Below are 5,798 nucleotides of genomic sequence, written 5' to 3' on the forward strand. Positions count from 1 at the left end.
AGCAAGGTTGTTTGAAGCAAACTCAAGTATAAAACGGTGCAGCAAGACTCACGTATGAACATATTGTAAGCATTATAAGACTTTACATCGTCTTCCTTGTTGTTCAAACACCTTAACCAGAAAATATCTAGACTCTAGAGACCAATCATGCAAACCAAATTTTAACAAGCTCTATGTAGTTCTTCATTAATGGGTACAAAGTACATGATGCAAGAGCTTAAACATGATCTATATGAGCACAACAATTGCCAAGTATCAAATTATTCAAGACATTATACCAATTACCACATGCAACATTTTCTGTTTCCAACCATATAACAATGAACGAAGCAGTTTCAACCTTCGCCATGAACATTAAGAGTAAAGCTAAGAACACATGTGTTCATACGCAACAGCGGAGCGTGTCTCTCTCCCACACAAGCATGAATTTATTCAGAGAATGAAAATAACAAAACGAAAATAAAAACAAACAAACGCTCCAAGTAAAGTACATAAGATGTGACCGAATAAAAATATAGTTTCAATAGAAGAAACCTGATAAGTTGATGAAGAAGGGGATGCCTTGGGCATCCCCAAGCTTAGACGCTTGAGTCTTATTGAAATATGCAGGGATGAACCACGGGGGCATCCCCAAGCTTAGACTTTTCACTCTTCTTAATCATATATCATCCTCCTCTCTTAACCCTTGAAAACTTCCTCCACACCAAACTCGAAACAACTCATTAGAGGGTTAGTGCATAATCAAAATTTCACATGTTCAGAGGTGACACAATCATTCTTAACACTTCTGGACATTGCCCAAAGCTACTGGAAGTCAATGGAACAAAGAAATCCATCAAACATAGCAAAACAGACAATGCGAAATAAAAGGCAGAATCTGTCAAAACAGAACAGTCCGTAAAGATGAATTTTTTAGAGGCACTGGACTTGCTCAGATGAAAATGCTCAAATTAAATGAAAGTTGCGTACATATCTGAGGATCACGCACGTAAATTGGCAGATTTTTATGAGTTACCTACAGAGAACCCTGGCCAAATTCGTGACAGCAAGAAATCTGTTTCTGCGCAGTAATCCAAATCTAGTATGAACATTGCTATTAAAGACTTTACTTGGCACAACAATGCAATAAAATAAGATAAGGAGAGGTTGCTACAGTAGTGAACAACTTCCAAGACACAAATATAAAATAAAAGTGCTGTAGTAAAATAAAACATGGGTTATCTCCTAAGAAGTTCTTTCTTTATAGCCATTAAGATGGGCTCAGCAATTTTAATGATGCACTCCCAAAAAATAAGAGTTGAAGCAAAAGAGAGCATCAAAAAGCAAATTAGAAACACTTTTAAGCCTAACCCACTTACTATGAAAAGGAATCTTGTAAATAAACAAGTCATGTAGGCATAATGCAACAAGCATAGGAAAACTAGACAAGCGCAACTTCAAGATTTTCAGCATATAGAGAGGTGTTTTAGTAACATGAAAACTTCTACAACCATATTTTCCTCTCTCATAATGATTTTCAGTAGCATCATGAACAAACTCAACAATATAACTATCAAATGAAACATTCTTATCATGAGTCTCATGCATAAAATTATTACTACTCCCAACATAAGCATAATCAATTTTATTAGTTGTAGTGGGAGCAAATTCAACAAAGTAGCTATCATTATTATTCTCATCATCAAATATAGGAGGTATAGTATCATCATAATAAACTTTATCCTCCATAGTAGGCGGCACCAGAAGACCACTATCATTATAATCATCATATATGGGAGGCATATCATAATCAACATAAACTTTCTCCTCAATACCCGGAGGGCTAAAGAGATCATTTTCATCAAAACCGACCTCCCCAAGCTTAGAATTTTCTATATCATTATCAACAATGGTGTTCAAAGCGTTCATACTAATATTACTACTAGCATGCAAATAAGGTTCCATAGGTTTTTTAATTTTTGCAATAAACCATTCATGTCTTGACTCAGGAAATAGTTTAAAAAGCTCACAGATTTTTTCCATTATGCCTTACTAGTGTTTAACAAGAAACAAAACGATGCAATTGCAGGATCTAAAGGAAATAGCTTCGAGCACACACACAACGGCAACAGAAAAGTACTTAGTTACCTGGGACCGGAGTATGAGTGCCTTTTACCTTTCCTCCCCGGCAACGGCGCCAGAAAAGTGCTTGATGTCTACGGGTGCTTCTATTCTTGTAGACAGTGTTGGGCCTCCAAGAGCAGAGGTTTGTAGAACAGCAGCAAGTTTCCCTTAAGTGGATCACCCAAGGTTTATCGAACTCAGGGAGGAAGAGGTCAAAGATATTCCTCTGAAGCAACCCTGCAATCACGATACAAGAAGTCTCTTGTGTCCCCAACACACCTAATACACTTGTCAGATGTATAGGTGCACTAGTTCGGCGAAGAGATAGTAAAATACAGGTGGTATGAATGAATATGAGCAGTAGTAACGGCGCCAGAAAAGTGCTTGCTGGCGTGCAGTTGATGGTAGTAATATTGCAGGAAGTAAACATACAGTAGAACAGTAAACAAGCGGTGTTTGCAGTATTGGAAACAAGGCCTAGGGATCATACTTTCACTAGTGGACACTCTCAACATTGATCACATAATAAATAAGTTCTCTTCCTTTGTGCTACATATACTCTTGTTTGATAATGAACACCATTCGTTGTGTAGGGCTACAAGAGCTCCCTCAATGCCGGAGTTAACAAGCTCCACAACATTCGACATTCATATTTAAGTAACCTTAGAGCATAATAGATCTTTGCAATTTAAACCGAGTACTAACATAGCATACACACTGTCACCTTTACACTATGAAGGGGGAATAAATCACATCAGTACTATCATAGTAATAATTAACTCCATAACCTACAAGAGATTATGATCATAACCTACGCCAAGTACTACACAATGCACACACTGTCACCATTACACCGTGAAGGAGGAATAAACTACTTTAATAACATCACAAGAGTAGCACATAGACTAATAGTGATACAAAGCTCATATGAATCTCAATCATGTAAGGCAGCTCATGAGATCATTGTATTGAAGTACATAGGAGAGAGATTAACCACATAGCTACCGGTACAGCCCTTAGCCTCGATGGAGAACTACTCCCTCCTCATGGGAGACAGCAGCGTTGATGAAGATGGCGGTGGTGTTGATGGAGAAGCCTTCCGGGGGCACTTCCCCGTCCCGGCGGCGTGCCGGAACAGAGACTCCTGTCCCCCAGATCTTGGCTTCGCGATGGCGGCGGCTCTGGAAGGTTTCTCGTACCGTGGCTTTTCCGACTCGAAGATTTAGGCCAGGGACCTTTAAATAGGCGAAGAGGCGGAGTCGGAGGGGGTACGGAGCCGCCACACAATAGGACGGCGCGGGCCCAGCCCTGGCCACGCCGGCCCCATGTGTGGGCCCCCTGTGGGTCTCCTCTGGTGGCTCTCGGGTGTTCTGGAAGCTTCGTGGAATTCTAAGATGCCGGGCGTTGATTTCGTCCGATTCCGAGAATATTTCCTTACTAGGATTTCTGAAACCAAAAATAGCAGAAAACAGGAACTGGTACTTCGGCATCTCGTCAATAGGTTAGTTCCGGAAAACGCATCAAAACGATATAAAGTGTGAACAAAACATGTAGGTATTGTCATAAAACTAGCATGGAACATAAGAAATTATAGATACGTTTGAGACGTATCACTAATAAGTCTTGTCCTAGTTTTTTTGGTAGACCTTTTCTAAATACTTGTGGAGCTATTATAGATTGCAAGAAAGAGAAAATTGTGACTAAATTTGCTGGTGAATCTTATGAGTTTAATTTCTCTAAATTTTCCAAAACTCCATATAAAGCTGATTTGCCTAATGATGATTTTAGAGTTGAACAGTGTGCATCTATTGCTCTTGCTCCTAATAATCCCTTGCAGCAACATTTGGAGGATAGTGAGAGTGAAGTCTTTAGGGAAGAAAGGAATGAGCTTGATGAAATTTTCCTTCATCAACATATTCTTAAACATGACTTGCCGGTTGAAGATCTAGGTACAACACCACCACCAAAGGAAGATCCTGTTTTTGATTTTAAAACCGTTGCCTGATAATCTTAAGTATGCTCATATTGACAATAAGAAAATATATCCTGTTATTATTAGTTCTAAGCTTACAGATTTTGAGGAAGAAAGGTTATTGGAAATACTGAAGAAACACCGAGGAGCTATTGGCTACACTCTTGATGATTTGAAGGGGATTTTTCCCTCTATTTGCCAACATGGAAGATGATGCAAAGCCTGTTGTTGAACATCAGCATCGTCTAATTCCTAAGATGAAGGATGTGGTAAGGAATAAGGTATTAAAACTTCTTGAAGCATGTATTATATATCCTATTGCTGATAGTAGATGGGTTAGTCTTGTGCATTGTGTTCCTAAGAAAGGAGGAATAACTGTTGTGCCTAATGATAATGATGAGCTCATCCCTCAAAGAGTAGTTGTAGGGTATAGAATGTGCATTGATTATCGAAAAGTTAATAAAGTTACTAAGAAAGATCATTACCCTTTACCTTTTATTGATCAAATGTTAGAAAGGTTGTCTAAAAATACTCATTTTTGCTTTCTTGATGGTTGTTCTGGGTTTTCACAAATTGCTGTTAAAACTAAAGATCAAGAGAAAACCACTTTCACTTGTCCCTATGGAACTTATGCTTATAGGCGTATGCCTTTTGGTTTATGTAATGCTCCTGCTACTTTTCAAAGATGCATGTCTGCTATTTTTCATGGCTTTTGTGAAAATATTGTAGAGGTATTCATGGATGATTTTTCTATCTATGGGAATTCTTTTGATAATTGTTTGCGAAACCTTGATAAAGTTTTGCAGAGATGTGAAGAAACTAACCTTGTCCTTAATTGGGAGAAATGCCACTTTATGGTTAATGAAGGAATTGTATTGGGACATAAAATTTCTGAGAGAGGTATTGAAGTTGATAGAGCTAAAGTTGAAGCAATTGAGAAGATGCCCTATCCGAGGGATGTTAAAGGTATTCGTAGTGTTCTTGGTCATGCTGGGTTTTATAGGATATTTATTAAAGATTTCTCTAAGATTTCAAAGCCTCTTACTAATCTTCTTCAAAAAGATGTACCTTTTGTTTTTGATGATGATTGTAAGGAAGCTTTTGAAACTCTAAAGAAAGCCTTAACAACTGCTCCAGTAGTTGAACCTCCTGATTGGAATTTACCTTTTGAAATTATGTGTGATGCTAGTGATTTTGCTGTTGGTGCTGTTCTAGGACAGCGAGTAGATAAAAAATTGAATGTTATTCATTATGCTAGTAAAACTCTTGATGCTGCTCAAAGAAATTATGCTACAACTGAAAAAGAATTATTAGCTGTAGTTTTTGCTTGTGACAAGTTTAAATCTTATATTGTTGATTCAAAAGTTACAATTCATACTGATCATGCTGCAATTAGATACCTTATGGAAAAGAAAGATGCTAAGCCAAGGCTTATTAGATGGGTGCTTCTTTTGCAAGAATTTGATTTACATATTATAGATAGGAAAGGTGCTGATAATCCTGTTGCTCATAACTTATCTAGATTGGAAAATATTGCTTATGATCCTGTTCCTGTTAATGATAGTTTTCCAAATGAACAATTGGCTGTAATAAAGGTGAGCTTGCGAGATAGTCCTTGGTATGCTGATTATGCTAACTTTATTGTTTCCAAGTACTTGCCTCCGACCTTTTCAGCTCAGCAAAGGAGGAAATTCTTTTATGACTTGAGGCAGTATTTTTGGGA

Source organism: Lolium perenne, chromosome 3, assembly GCF_019359855.2.
Source record: "Lolium perenne isolate Kyuss_39 chromosome 3, Kyuss_2.0, whole genome shotgun sequence".
Taxonomy (NCBI): domain Eukaryota; kingdom Viridiplantae; phylum Streptophyta; class Magnoliopsida; order Poales; family Poaceae; genus Lolium; species Lolium perenne.